The sequence below is a fragment of the Elephas maximus genome, chromosome 25, assembly GCF_024166365.1.
Source record: "Elephas maximus indicus isolate mEleMax1 chromosome 25, mEleMax1 primary haplotype, whole genome shotgun sequence".
In the NCBI taxonomy this organism is placed as follows: domain Eukaryota; kingdom Metazoa; phylum Chordata; class Mammalia; order Proboscidea; family Elephantidae; genus Elephas; species Elephas maximus.
In genome coordinates, this window is record NC_064843.1 from 8,019,160 (window position 1) to 8,035,606 (window position 16,447).

General features: G+C 44.6%; 1 pseudogene; it reads right to left on the reverse strand.

The window, feature by feature from the left end:
* Nucleotides 1–6,591: 6,591 nt before the first annotated feature.
* Nucleotides 6,592–16,447, reverse strand: part of LOC126067823 (cadherin-like protein 26) — a 47,977-nt pseudogene continuing 38,121 nt past the window's right edge.

The following is a 16,447-nucleotide window of genomic DNA, read 5'->3' on the forward strand; positions in this document are numbered from 1 at the left end:
ACTGACCAATCCCCTTGGTAGGCCACAATTACCCTATCACAGTCACCTGGGTGGGAGTTACAAAACCATGGCTAGAAAGGCCACACACAAAAGTAATTAAACTACCACAGTGGGGAGCCAGAGACACACAATAAACAAATCTGTACCTTGCTAGGTGGCTAGCAGGATTATGGAGCAAAATGTGGCAGGAAAAAGGAGAATGGGGTGGCCTGGGAAGGGGAGGGTGCAAGTTTTTAAATGGGGCTTGGGGAAACCTGGCTGGAAAGGTGATATTTGAACAAAGGCTGAAGGAGGCGCAGAGGTGAGCCATGCAGCGATCTGGAGGCAGTGTTTCAGGCAGAGTTTCAGGCAGAGGAGACAGTGCATGCAAAGGCCCTGACACTGGTGCTCAGTTGGTGCGAGGAAGGGGTCCAGATGGTCGGAGCAGAGTGGGCAGTGAGGACAGAGACAGGAGCGGAGGACCGGGAAGCAGAGGCATGAAAAGTCTGGACCTGAGAAGTGAGATGATCTGACTTTCAAAGTATCGCTGTGGCGCCTCTGTAGCAAATAGACTAAAGAGGTGGCCAGTGATGAGGCTTTGCAAGAAGTCAGGTGAACGAGGATGGGGGCCTGGGCCAGGCGACGGCAGTGCAGGGCTGAGAGGTGGCCAGATGCTAGGACGTTTTGAAAGTTATTTGCGTTTGATTTGCTAATGAGTTGGATTTGGGGAGGTAAGAAAAAGAACAGAGTTGGGGATAACTTCAAGGTTTAGGGGCCTGGACAACCAGAAAGATTAATTATGCTATTTGGGGAAGAAAAGATTTCAAAGCAAAAATGATCCAGTGTTAATCTGTTACATCTGAGTGATAGCTGCATAGGTGTTTTTAGTTCTTGTCCTTACCTGGGGCTCTCTGGCCCTCCTTGATTCCCTTGGGGCTGCTCACTTCTCCCCACTTTCTAGGGGAACCATCCATGAGGGGACTGTCCTTCTGTCTACTTCACAGGCAAATAAAATGAGGTTTCCCTGGTTAATGAGTCCCCTGGGAAAAGACAGGTTTTTAACAACTGAGACCCTAACCCTGTTTAGTAAATCATAGAAGTAGGTATCACCAACACTTCCGATGAAAAGCGCCATAAAACCGATGAGAATGTTACTGCAAATGGAAAACGGAAATTGATGAAATGCAAAATAAATGTTTAACTTCCGAGACTGCAGCTATCTTTGCGATACTAAGTAATTTAGAGGCTAATGTTCTTAATAAAATCGCATTTTCCCTGAGAATATTTACTATTTCCGTTTTACTGCCTTCGTTACCATTAGCAAGCGTTGGTTTAGTTTATGAGTATGTGTGAATTCCACTAGAGGGTAACAATTTTCACCGAAAACTCCTGACGGTGACGTTTCTAAGTTTTTAATGGAAACCTTCTTAAGCAGGCAGATGGACTTGAGAAAGAAGCCCTGATGGCACAGTGGTTAAAGCTCTCAGCTGCTGCTAACAGAAGGTTAGTGGTTCAAACCCACTAGCCACTCTATGGGAGAAAGATGTGGCAGTCTGCTTCCTTAAAGATAGAAACCAAACCAGGTGCCATCGATCCGATTCCGACTCATAGCGACCCTATAGGACAGGGTAGAACTGCCCCATAGGGTTTGCAAGGAGGAGCTGGTGGATTCAAACTGTCAACCTTTTGGTTAGCAGCCAAGCTCTTAACCACTGCACCACTAGGTCTCCAGCCTTGGAAACCCTATGGGGCAGCTCTATTCTGTCCTATAGGGTTGCTATGAATTGGGATAGACTTGACGGCTTCGGATTTGGTTTTGGTTTGGTTTGGACTTGAGAACGAACTTGTGGGGAGGGCCAGCCAACACCCACGAATATTTCCCTGCAAAACATGGGAGTATTGGGGAAGGTGATAAAGTAGAATATAGACTGACATTTAAAGGGAAAGGCTGAAGTATCATATGCCAATATGATACTTCAATCAAGTGGCTCCCCCTAAAGATGCCAATAGGGGGAGCCACTTGATCTACTAGACACTATAAACCCAAGGCCTATGAAAATGGTCAAAATCTGAATACAAACATACATACATATATATACATAAATATATATGTATGTATGTACGTATATACATACGTATATAATGACTTCAAAATACACCAAGAAAACAGCAAAATCAAAATTAGTAAATGACTAATTAAATATCTATAAAATGTAACATTTTGTTCTCATTAACTGTTAAATTTGGCATTCTTAAGTATTTCATGAATATTTTATTACTTTTGAAAACAGTTTGTGGGAGCCTCATAATGCAGGAATTCACAAATATGCACAATGACTGCCAAGACTTCACGCCCAGTAGTAAATTAAATGACTTATCCATAGCCAAATCGTTTCAAAAGCAAACTTACTTAAAACCTTTCAAAATTTGTATGTCAGTGTGTTTGTTTTTAATACAGGCTGGATACATCTTAACGTGTGTGATATGATCTGAAGTTTCCAAAAATACAAGTATCTTAGAGGTGTGGTTGGCACACTTTTTCTGTAAAAGACCACAAAGTATGTTCAACTTTGTGGGCCATATGGTCCCTGTCACAATTATTCAACTATGCCGTCGTAGCTAAAAGCAGCCCGAGACAATACATAAACAAATGAGCATGGCTGTGTTCCAATAAAACTTTATTTATAAAACAGGTGGCAGGCCAGATTTACCCCATGGTCATAGTTTTCTGACTCCTTCCTTAGAGCCAGGAACAGGTAATAACCACCCTATTGGCTCCTCCCAACAATTCAGACTCAAAAATTATATTTTCTAAGAAAAATACTTTTATCCTAATTACCCAGAACATCTCCTGGAGTTTCCTCTGAGTCATTTCAGCGTGTGTACATCTGTTCTACACATTTGTATGTCAGAGGCAGTCATTGAAAGCTTTGGAAATGAGATTTCTCTTTCAATTACCCAGCGCAGCAAGGGACGAGTGAAGTAACCAGGTACGAACACTGGAGACCATGTCAAAGTAAATATTCCCATAGCTTCTTCCAAAAGAGGGGGAAGTTTTAACTGAGTCGGCTAAGACTTACCGTTGAACATGATACTGCGCTAATTCAACAGCAAACAAATGTGTTTCTCCTGCTTTATCCTAGAACCCAACAAGACACTCACAAAAAAAACTGTGCTTCTAACTATGTCATTTCTTTTAAGAATTTGATCTTTGACTTTTAAATATCCAATATATACATTAAAGTGTTCTATTAGCCTTTTAAAATTAGCTTAACCAATATTTTACCTATTACCCAGAAGAGAAAACTGATTACTTATATTGCACCTGTCCTGGTATTTAAATATTTTAAAGGTTTGTGAAAGAAACTGTTTTCCCCCATAACTTGCACTATGAGGAAATGGACAAGTAAAAACCAGATAAGGTTTGCAGCTTTCTTTAAAGATAAAATCTAATTAGAATTTATTCATTCAAAGGCTCCTAGATTATTTTTCTTACATAATACATGCAAGTTAAATTATGTGAGTTCTTCATCTCTTAAAAGCATGTACTGTATTTTTACACAAATAACGCATGCTTTCTACATGTTTGCCACCCTCGCCCTCCCCCCTCAGGGTATTTTCATAAGCACTGCTATGCCAATTGTATCGGCAAACAAATGTAGAAGGCACATGTTATTTGCATAAAAATATGGTACTGCTTGTAAATTCTTAAGCATAATCGTTTTCCTCAAGATGACATATTTTATCTATTCATCTACTCAAGAAGTGAGAAAATTCGAAAAGCCAAACCCATTGCCGTTGAGTGGAATCCGACTCATAGCCACCCTATAGGATAGAGTAGAACTGCCCCACAGGGTTTCCAAGCAGTGCCTGGTGGATTCGAACTGCCGACATTTTGGTTAGCAGCTGTAGCTCTTAACCACTGAGCGACTAGGGTTTCCAAGAAGTGAGAAGGGACCAATACTTATCTTTTTTTTTAATCACTGAAAGTATTGGTCACAAATATTCTAAAAAACATTTCCCAACTTACATATTGGTTCACTTATAACAAACCTGAAGCAGAATCGTAATTACAGAAATGTAAGTAATAACTTAAAAAAAGAAATGTCTTCATTTTTTTCTCAGCCTTACCTGTCATTGCCAAATAGCTGGGTTACCTCTGAATTCTATGTTCATCTACTTTCTGAGCTAGGCTGCTAATGGGAGCAAGAAATTACACAATTAAATTCAAGTTTCTCTAGGAAATCTATCTGAGAACATCAAAGTATTTAACCCAGAATAATATCTATTCTCATCCTAGGAGTGGGAGGTAAAGAAAAACGAAAAAGAATTCCTAGAAACAGCAATTGTCCTCCATGAATTGTTCTAATTCTCCAAAATAAGCTTTTTCTTAGAAAGGAAGACCTGACTCAGGATACATTTCTTCAAGTGGAGTCGCTTTTGGACCTAGTCTAGAAAGTCAGAGGGGAGTTCGTGTTCAGTGAAGGTGAGACACCTGAAGGTCTCGGCTCTCTCACATTCTCCCTCCTCTATGTGAATGTGAGGCAGGTACCTGGGGTCGTCCTCTGGTGCATTGACACCATGGAGCTTCTGGAGAAAAGCCAGGCAGAAGAGAGAAGGTAAACACCACGCGCTTCCACAGACGGTTGGTGCTCTGTAGGTCCCGTTTTAGAAACACCTTGATGCAGTATTAAGGCAGGCAGGTCCCATGTCCCTAAGTGCCACAGAAGCTTCTACAGACTCAGAACTGGCTGCAGAGCTGAGGGAAAAGATGGCACCCCCTGATTCTGGAAGGGAGCTATAACAATTGTGGTGACAAACATCCTGTGTAGTATGATCGTTCCCCTCCAGAGGACTTCCCACCACCTCTTGTCCTCTTGTGGGTGCATTCATTGGGGTGTTACCTTCACCAATGTGCCCTAGATCCCTCCTCGTCCACGACACCACTGGATCCTCATTTGGACAAGTGTTCCCTCTTTTCTGCAGCTATGCTCTCTCGCCCCAGGCTCATCCTCCTGACCCACAGGCCTACCTGAGTACAACCCTTGACTCTGCTTACACGGTACTGCTTTCCCCACAAGAGGGTGGTCTCCCCATGCCACCGCTATTCCTCAGGGTAAGCTCTTGGTCTCCCAAGGGGATTGAATGCTCAAGATTGAATCCATCTTGGTCTCCTGGGGGACTGAATCCATCAAGCCATGGATTCTACCATCCCCTGACCAATGGTGAAGTCATCTCCGTCAGGGGTACCCCTCTTCTGTCACATTCAGAGCCAGACTTCCAGCCAACCACTGGATACCCTACAAACACCTGAGGCTCAACATTCCTGTAACAGTTCTCATCACCCCCCAAAACCTACTTCCCTTCCTTTCATACACCCCCTCCTCAATGCTTTCCCAAATGTATGGTGCAAACCCCACTACAAGGGTCAGCAAACTATGGCCTGTGGGATAAATCCAGCCCACCGCCTATTATAAATAAAGCTTTATTGGAACACAGCCATGCTCATTTGTTTACATATAGTCTATGGCTGCTTTGGAGCCCTGGGGTGCAGTGGTTAAGAGCTATGGCTGTTAACTCAAAGGCAGGCAGTTCGAATCCACCAGCTGCTCTTTGGAAACCTTATGGGGCAGTTCCACTCTGTGCTATGAGGTCGCTATGAGTCAAAATCAACTCAATAACAACAGGGTTATGGCTGCTTTTGTGCTACAAGGGCAGAGCTGAGTACTCATGACACAGACTGTTTGACCTACAAAGCCTAAAATATTTACTATCTGATCCCTCAAGAAAAAGTTTGCAGACCTCTGGTCTATTAGATGACTTCAGAATCAGTATCAAAATGAAAAAAAAAAAATCATTGCCGTCAAGTCGATTCCGACTCATAGCGACACTATAGGACAGAGCAGAACTGCCCCCATACGGTTTCCAAGGAGCACCTGGTGGATTCAAACTGCCGACCTTTTGGTTAGCAGCCAAACTCAACCACTATGCCACCAGGGTTTCCAGATGGTATCAGGACACACATTTACCTGGCCTGTGCAAACCTCCCCAGGGTCCCCAGGTGGTACAAACAGTTAATGGACTCACTCAGCTGTTAACCAAAAGGTTGGAAATTCAAGTACACCCAGGCGTGCCTCAGAAGAAAGGTCTGGCAACCTGCTTCTGTAAAGATTACAGTCAAGAAAACCCTATGGAGCAGTTCTACCCATAGGCCCCGTGTGTTAGTATGTGGGGAGCCACAGGTTGGAATCGACTCCACGACAACTGGTTTATGCAAACCTGCCATGTGACCCTCCGCTCTCTCTGTCTGCCACCTAGTGTCCACATTCCTGATGGACCAAAGAACCACACGGCAGAAGGAGCCTGGGTCCCTAAGTCCCACTAGGAAGGCTATCTGCTAAAGACCCACACTGAGCCGTTACGTGAGCTGCTCTGGCTGGGGGTCATTAGTGCAGTTCCTCTCCCTCACTGCTCCACTTCTTACCATCTCCCAGCCTCCAGCTGCTCCCACTGCGGTCCACCCTCCACACAGCCATCAGAGTCATTTCCTAGAGCTCAGATCTGCTCATACCCCTCCCTAGCCTGAGACCCTCAGTAGTGGTTCATGGTCTCCTAAACCCAATAGACATTCAAACTTAAAAATACAACAGCCATCTCTTCTGACCCAGGCCAGCCCGATGTTCCCGCCTGGGGCCCCTTCCCTCCTCTGAGCCTTCGCACCTACTGTTCCCTTCCCCTGGAATGAACATCCACACCTGCCATCCAACTCCAGGCCATCTTGTAGGGCCCAGGTCACCTGCAGGGAGCTCTTTTTGATTTTTTCTAGTCTGAGCAACTCAATAAATGCTTGTTGCCTGAATGGATGAATGAGACTAAAGGGCTTCAGCCTACTGTTTACCTTCAAATACCTCTGGGTAGGGTGTCGTCTGGAATCAGCCTAGGTGGGAAGGGCCTGTTAACCATCACGAGCTCTCGACACTCTTTGGAAGGCAAGTTCATATGCAGCATGAAGACAGTGAGAATCCAGGGATGAGGGCCAAGGTGGGAAACAGCCAGGGCCAGGAATGAAGAGCTGAGAAGCCCTAGACTCCTCCGTGACTCCATCTATCCTGCAGGACCACACAGCCCCAGCACTCAACCACGTCTCCCACTGTCAGCTCTGGCAGCAACCACCCCGGACTCCCTCTGGCTCACAGAAGGAGCCTTCCTGGGGCCCTCGGTTTAGCCAAGAACACTGACTCCAGGCCTGGGCCCTCAGGTACGTGTGGGAGGGCTCACCTGTCTATCTACCCCTGTGCTGGCTGTGTGCCCTGGGTGACTGAGGTCACTGTGTGACCACATGCCACGGGGAAAGGAAGCTCCCACTGCCAACAAACCCACTGGGCAGCCCTGGCCGGAGCATTGGAAGTCCAGTCACGTCCCCTTCAAGAGGCTGAATAGATAATTAATGACAGGCAGTGTGTGCAAGGGGGCTGGGCTGTGCAGACTCAACTTCAAAACTCCCGAGGCAGGAACAGGCAGCGGCTCTTCGCCCTGATTCAGCAACTTTAGAGGCCCCATAAGATCAATAATTCATCACAAACCCGCAACCAAGTTAGAAGGCACACGAGGAAAGAACCGGGTCTTCTAATCAGTTTTTTTTTTTTTTTCCTCTGCTCAAAACACCAAGCACAGAGCTCTGAGCTTGAACTGAATAAATCTGCCCGCCGCCTGGTGGGGGGTGGTCAGCGGGGGCCCCAGTTCCTGCCCACAGGTCCACTCAGCATGGGCTGTATGCGGGGGTGGGCATGCACACGTGTGTACACGTATGCACGTAAGTCGGCCAGATACCACGTAATAACCCCCATGTACTACATTTATCTGCCACCACCCATCTGTCGGTTTGTCATACTGTGGTGGCTTGCATGTAGCTGTGATGCTGGAAGCTATGCCACCAGGCATTTCAAATACCATCAGGGTCGCTCATGGTGGACAGGTTTCAGTGGAGCCTCCAGACTAAGACGCCAAAGAAAGGCCTGATGATCTTCTGAAAATCAGCCAGCGGAAACCCTATGGATCGCAACAGTACATTGTCCGATATAGTGCTGGAAGATGAGCCTCCTAGGTTAGAAGGCATTCAAAATACACAGCGGCCGCAACAATGAACTCGAACACACCAGCGATCATGAAGATGGCGCAGGCATGGAAAGCACTCTGTTCCCTTGTACACGGGGCCTATGGCAACAGCAACATTGCATACCATAAGACATATCTGAGAAATGATAAAGTCGTGGCCAATTGAACACGTCCAGGAGCACACACACACAAATACAGTGAAACCACACGACAGGTGCACGTTACCAAGGTGAGCTGACCTCAACACGCTCAGCAGAAGCCAGAGAGCAAGAGGTGGTCAGCTGTGAACAGTCGTGCCGCCCTGCCTGCGTGGCTCTGTGTAGGGATCCCAGGTTGGGGCCGCTTGGCCCTTGGCTGGCCTGTCCTGGTTCCCGAGAGCCTCCCAGAAGAAGATCCTCCAGACCCCGTTGCCCTGACCACTTCTCCACCCAGTGCTGACCAAGGACACAGCCATCTACCCCAGCCCAGAGGAAGGCACTGCCCCGGTCTGCACTTGGCTTCTTCCCAGGGGACCACAGGGCAGTTTGGCCCCCTAACTTGTGTCTTGAAGCCAACTGTAGGTCCCACCCCCATGCCAGATGTGACACTGTGGTCCCCAAGAGAGTAGCACATCCCCTCTCTGGGCCTCTCTGGACTTGGGTACTGGTTTCAAACTCCACCCCCCAGGGCCCAAGCCTCCTTGAAGATACTCCAGGAAAAGTTTTTGGGTCTCCTTTTAATTATCTCCAAATTACTTTAATAATAACATTTAATACCATTTTTAATAATAAAAGAAAAAAATCTTTCTGATTGAGTGCCCCTTTGTTAATTTGGGAAGCCACGTTAAAAGGCTTTTGTGAAAGTAGAATGAAGCCTCTAGTATCATGTTTGCTTAATGAGAATCCTGATATTATAGAGTGAGCTACTTCAAAGCCGTTAACATTTGAAACTGCTTATCTACGTAAATCAAATTTTCTGAATATTTTAAAAACCAGTTTACAACAATGGGAGGCAGTGAGTCAGGGGCTGAGGATAGCATAAGTTTGCAAACTTCATCCCCAAAATCCAACTGATATTGTTGATTTTCAGCAAAACAGAGTTACTATTTTTATTGATTGCTTATACGGTTGCTATGAGTCAGAATCAACTTGACAGCAATGGGTTGGGTTTTTTTGGTTTTTGGTAATGAGTATGGAAGTGTCAATGCACAGAAAATTAGGACAAACACAAAACCACTTTGATCTGTCTTAGTAATAATGACGTTCTTCACAGGATCTCATTTGAAAAGGAGGATTCTGCTGCTCAAAAGGTTTAAAAATTATGGACTAGATTATTCTAAGCTCCCTTTAGCTCAAAACTTGTAAAAATCTCTAAAGGATCACAGCAGAGGGATATTCGAGCTTTGACCAAGTCCTTAGCAACTCAGCAGCAAAAAGAAAAAAATTCACCCGGGACTAGGAACAGCTCTGCTGTCAAATCGTTAGAAAGATGAGTTTTCACCATGCCCAGTTTGTTTTCCACATTAACGTCTCGTTTTAGCTTGTTCAGACGTGAGGTATATTTTTAGCCACCTCCACAACCTTCCAAATTCCCAATTTTAAAGGCTTTCCACACTGTCAGACAGGACAGTAAGAGAGAGCTTTACATGGTCATATTAGCATCAGTGCCCCCAGGAATATTTGTTTCTCTCAGCTCTTGACTGAAAGAGTACCCCAAACCAAAAAAAAAGAAACCAGACCTGTTGCTATCGAGCTGATTCTAACTCACAGTGACCCTATAGGACAGAGTAGAACTGCCCCGTAGGGTTTCCAAGGCTGTAATCTTTATGCAAACAGACTCCATTGGAGTCACTGGGTGAGTTCCAACCACCAACCTTTTGGTTAGCACCAAGTCCTTAACCACTGCTCCACCAAGACTCCTTAAACAGTATCCCTAAATTCAAGAAGGATGAGGTGTTTGTTTTGTATAAATTACCAAGGGATGGGAATATAGAACTAGGAAAAAAAAAAAAAAAATTTTTTTTTTTTTTTAGGTGTACAGTAATTCTAATGAGAGTTGTGCAGACATCCAGACCAAAAATCCATGGACAACTTTTATAACTGCTTTTGTGAGGATAGGGCATGAGAGTATTAGATTTCCATGTCCCATCTCGGGTTTGCTAAAGTCCAGTCAGGCTGGCTTTGTGTCACAGCCATGGTCTTAACAGTTGTAAATGGCACACAACCACCCCTGAGACCTGGCGCACAACCATCCCTAAAACCCAGGACTGGCTACGTAATTTGTGATACTCAGGGAGAAATGAAAACACAATGTCCCTTGTTCAAAAGTTAGGAATTTCAAAGCCTTCTTAAAACCGAGCAATAATTTAACTTAACTAGTAAAGAATGAGAGCCCTAGTGGTGCAGTGGTGAAAAGCTCGGCTACTAACCAAAAGGTTATTGGGAAATCCTATAGGGCAGTTCTACTCAGTCCTATAGGGTCACTATGAGTCGGAACGAGGACAACAGATTTGGGCAGCCAACAGGTAGTAAAGAAGGTCTGCCTTGAGCATTGTGCTCTTTTGAGAACTATCTATGTGGGATCAAATTGACAACAGTAACTCCAAAGATTAGATAGGAAACTTAGGGGGCAGTGAGTTTATGTTAATAGGTGAGGAACAATTTGGAAAAGGAGGGTGAGAATGGTTTTCCAACTCAAAGAATGTAATCAATGCCATTGTAGTATACATGTAGACATTGTTGGATTGGTGTATGTTCTGCTGTGTATAACCTCAAAAACAACAACAAATAAAATAATTTTTTTTTTAAGTTAGTAATTTCAAAATGGCAATCACAGAGCATTGAACCAAGCTCAGGGGCCCTTCTGAGCTTGGGGCCTGTGGAACTGCAGGGGCCACACCCCGGTGAAGCCAGCCCTTGCCGGGAGAGCAGGACACACCCATCAAGGTACAAGCCCTTCCAATGGGGTCTCATTATCTTTGTGCAAAACAGAAGAGCACATTTTTATCTTAACTCAAATGCAGCCTGAGCAAAGACATGGAATTCTTGAATTCTTTATAAGAAGCTTTCCATCATAAAAATTTTATAAGATACCGTGGCTTTTGGGCCTCAAATACCTCTTTCAGTTCTATATCAGAAAAGTAAATTTGTACTAAGATCGTAGCTCATTAAATCGGAAATCCAAATAAGGTCTGTAGTTTAGTTTTGTTCCAACATCAGTGCTCTGGTTTTGATAATGTACTGTGATTATGTAAAGATGTTACCACTGGGGGGAGCTGGGTGAAGGGCACACAGGACTCTATGTACTAATTCTTAACTTCTTGTGAGTTTAAAAGTATTCAAAAAAATTTTTTTAAAGCAAATAAATAGCTCTAAAATGTGTATTTTTTTTTGTTGTTAGGTGTCCTAGAGTCTACCACACTTATAACAACCCCATGTGACAGAGTAGAACTGCCCCTAGGGTTTCCTAGTCTGTAAACTTTACTGGAACAGATTGCCAGGTCCTTCTCCCATGGAGCCATTGTGGGTGGGTTCAAGCTGAAGACCTTTTGGTTAGCAGTCGAGCAGTTAACTGTCACGCTAGCAGGACCCCTTAATGGCCAGTTAGATAGACGGAAGTACAGGTGGGTGATATGCCCGACCTGTGGTGAAAGCCCCACTTCTCAGGTTTTCATTGACTATGTGTTCATTCTACCAATATTACAGAATCTTCTAGAAGGTCCACCTCTCAGGGAACCAGCAGTCAGTCATTAGTGAGGTTATCCACAGCAGGGAGTCCCAGAGTCCCCAGGGCCAAGCGGAATTGACCTGATGCACATGCCGTCAATGGGAGCATCTCATTTGTGCCCTAGGGGAATATACTGATTTACCGAAAAGGTAATGCCTATCCTCACAGTTGAAAACAAAGCAGGTGTGTGTATCCTTCCACGCCTTTCCCTTGTCCTGTGCTCACATGCAAACAGAAATAAACTTTATGATGAGGGGGAGAAAAAGTGTGAGAGGGAAAGGGATGGTGGAGAGATGAGGAAAAACACTAGCGAAAGGGAACTGCCTGCTCATTGTAAATACAGATGCTTGCATCCTATCATCTGTGGTACTTGGTTGTTGTTGCTGGGTGCCGTTGAGTCAATTTCAACTCATGGCAACCCCATGTGACAGAGTAGAACTGCCCCGTAGGGTTTTCCAGGCTGTAATTTTTACAGAAGCAGATCACTTGGTCTCTTTCCTGCAGAGCCGATGGTGGGTTTGAACAGCCAGCCTTTCCATTAACAGCCGAGCACTTAACTGCTGTACCACCAGCGGTACCTAAAAATTGGATATGCAATGGACAAGATCTAGAAGGTGGCACAGACAAACGACACTGTGTAGTTTTAGGGATGGGACTGAGGGAACTTTTGCTTTGGATTTGTGTTATTTTAACACAGGCTCTTTCAATAATGAAATAAAAATGTTAAAGAAAATAAAGCAGGCAATGGACCTTGGCAATGATTTCATTTAAGATATTTTACGGTTTGCAGCAGATTTTAAAATAGCAGGCTCCCCAATAAATCACAAATGACAGCTTCGGCACAGGATGTGAATAACGGTTTATTTAGCCAGTCACCACATGTGCCCTTACTATTTGCAGGACGCTGGAAGGGAACCAAGAGACAGCAGGAAATGGAAGCCTGCAGGCCTTGGTTTCCTCCCAGCAGGAAGGGAAATAAGAGCCCTCCCCCGCAGGTTCTGGTGATAATTCAGTGGGATTAAGTCTGCAGGGTGCGTACCCCAGGGTGCTCAGTAAATCTGACCTATTACTGTGCTTACCAGGAGGAATGTGTCTTCTTCGAGAAGTTTACGGTCTGGTTAAAAACCACTTGTCATCCGCGGACCCCAAATCATGGCAACCCACGTGTGTCAGAGCAGAACTGCGCTCCACAGGGTTTCAGTGCTGACTTATTGGCAGTAGATCACCAGGCCTTTCTTCAGAGGCACCTCTGGGTAGATTCAAACCTCTAACCTTTTGGTGTGAACGGTCTGTATCATCCAGGGCCCCACAGACTGGTTAAGGAAGAAGGAAAGAGAAGTCACCACCAGCCCAAACAACATGTTTGTAGGAACAAGAAGGCAGCATTTCCCCAGGAGTCTGGCTGGGTAAGCAGACCACAGGCTGGACTTGGCCCCTACAACCCTCTTGGCCAGGCATCCAGGGGACAGGACACAACTACTCAATAATTTTTGGCAGATCTGTGTTAATTCCTGTTTTCTAAAGTGTGAGACACTTATTGCTTACAAAAGAGTATATTTAACTTTTTTGGGAAACAGGGTTTTAAATATCATTGAATTGCATGGTGAGAAAATGATTCCCTTCCTAATTTTTTCAGTACTTGTAATTACATGGAGGAGACAGCTCAGTGTGGTACTGGCATCTCCTCTTTAACACCTTCTAATAATCGCTTCTCTTCCTTTTTTAGCCAACAGAGAGGCCAGGACTTTTGGCTCCATTTTCTGCCTGTGTCTATTTTCACACTCACCTGCCCTTTCTACAAGTAAAACTGGATTTTCATTAACAATTGTGAAGAAAAAAAGTTATAAAAACATACTAGTATGTGGGAGGCAGGCCAAGATGGCGGAGTAGCCAGATGTTTCCTGTGGTCTCTCTTACAACAAAGACCAAAAAAACAAGTGAATCGATGATATATGACAATCTAGGAGCTCTGAACATCAAAGGCAAAGTTGAGGAGCTAGACTGAGCGGTGGGGTAGGGAGACACGGTTCAGGAGCAGCAAGGAGTTGCCAGGCCTGACCCAGCGGGAACAGGCCCCCTGCAGGCCAGAGCTGCTGGCGAAAGCTCTGTGACGCAAGCAGGGGTGTTCAGGACGCACTTTCCACATCAGGAGAGGCCGAGGGACAGAGAGTCCACTCATGCCTCCAGAATCGGTGACAAGTGGCGCTCAATCGGCTAAGGTAAGTATATGTGCCTAACCTACTGCGCAAATCAAAAATACCCCTTTGGGAAAAACTGCTCTCCCCTTTACCTGCCCCCTTCCCACTCCACACTAGGCCTGAGCTGGCTTCAGAGATTACTGCACCTTCTGTGCCAAAGTAGGACCTACCACACTCCCTGAGCCATTCTCCCGGCCTTGGAGAGGGAACAAATTAACAAACAGGAAAAAAGTAATCTGCCAGCTCCCCTAAGCCAGGAACTCAGGGCAGACACAGCTCCTTTGCCCAGGCACAGGCATAAGGGGTCCAAGGGCTTCGAATGCCTTTCACCCTGCAGAGACCTGTGCAGGCCCATTTCAACAGCAGTGGCAATTCATGACATTTGACATTGCTCTGCCTATTAAGCACTGGTCCTCACCTACCCACATCAGGGACCTGAGCACTGGTGGCTCCACCCACACCCCTAACCAGAAGAACAAAGTAGAAGGCCTTGTACTACCTTACTTTAGAACCTAGTATACCGCCACAGTAGTCAGAATAGCCTGGTACTGGTACAAAAACAGGTACATAGACCAATGGAACAGAATTGAGAATCCAGATGTAAAATCATCCACCTATGAGCAGCTGATATTTGACAAAGGCCCAAAGTCCATTAAATGGGGGAAAAGACAGTCTCTTTAAGAAATGGTGCTGGCATAACTGGATATCCACCCGCAAAAAAAATGAAACAAGACCCATACCTCACGCCATGCACAAAAACTAACTCAAAATGGATCGAAGACCTAAATATAAAATCTAAAACGATAAAGATCATGGAAGAAAAAATAGGGACAACACTAGGAGCCCCAATACATGGCATAAACGGAATACAAAACATTATTAACAATGCACAAACAGCAGAAGAGAAACTAGATAACTGGGAGCTCTTAAAAATCAAATACTTACGCTCACCTAAACACTTCACCAAAAGAGTAAAAAGACAACCTACAGACTGGGAGACAACTCTGGACACCACAAACATGATTAGCATCTAATCTCTAAATTCTGCAAGATACTGCAAAACCTCAATAACCAAAAGGCGAATAACCCAATTAAAAATGGGCAAAGGATATGAACAGGCACTTCACCAAAGAAGACATACAGGTGGCTAACAAATACATGAGGAAATGCTCACGATCATTAACCATTAGAAAAATGAAAATCAAAACTACAATGAGATACCATCTCACCCCAACAAGGCTGGCATTAATCCAAAAAACACAAAATAATAAATGTTGGAGAGGTTGTGGAGAGACTGGAACACTTATACACTGCTGGTGGGAATGTAAAATGGTACAATCACTTTGTATATCAATTTGGCATTTCCTTAAAAAGCTAGAAATAGAAGTACCATACTATCCAGCAGTCCCACTCCTTGGAATATATCCTAGAGAAATAAGAGCTTCACACAAATAGATAGATGCATACCCACGTTCATTGCAGCACTGTTCACAATAGCAAAAAGATGGGAACAACCTAGGTGCCCAAAAAGATGGGAACAACCTAGGTGCCCATCAAAGAATGGATAAACAACTTATGGTATATTCGCACGATGGAATACTATGCAACGATAAAGAACAACGATGAATCCGTAAAACATCTCATAGCATGGAGGAATCTGGAAGGCATCATGCTGAATGAAATTAGGACAAATATTGTATGAGAGCACCATTATAAGAACCCAAGAAAAGGTTTAAACACTGAAGAAAATATTCTTTGATGGTTATGAGAGTGGTGAAAGAGGGAGAGGAGTATTCACTAACTAGATAATAGACAAGAATTATTTTAGGTGAAGGAAAGGACAACACACAATACAGTGGAAGTCATCACAACTGGACTAAACCAAAAGATAAGAAGTTTCCTGAATACAACCAAACACTTCAAGGGACAGAGTAGCAGGGGCAGGGGTCTGGGGAACATGGTTTCAGGGGACATCTAGGTCAATTGGCATAACAAAGTATGTTAAGAAAGTGTTCCACATCCCTCTTTGGTGAGTGGCGTTTGGGGTCTGAAAAGCTAGCAAATGGTCATCTAAGATGCATCAATTTGTCCCAAACCACCTGGAGCAAAGGAAAATGAAGAACACCAAAAACATAAGGAAAATGTGGGCGCAAGAGACAGAAAAGGCCACATAAACCAGAGACTCCATCAGCCTAAGACTGGAGGAACTAGATGGTGCCTGGCTACCACCAATGTCCTCACTGACAGGGAACAAAACAGAGAGTCCCTGATGGAGCAGGAGAAAAGTCGGGTGCAGAACTGAAATTCTTGTAAAAAGACCAGACTTGATGGTCTGGCTGAGACTGGAGGGACCCCAGAAGACATGGCCCCTGGACTTTCTGTTAGCACAGAACTAAAACCATTCCCTAAGCCAACTCTTCAGATAAAGATTAGACTGGACTATAAGACAT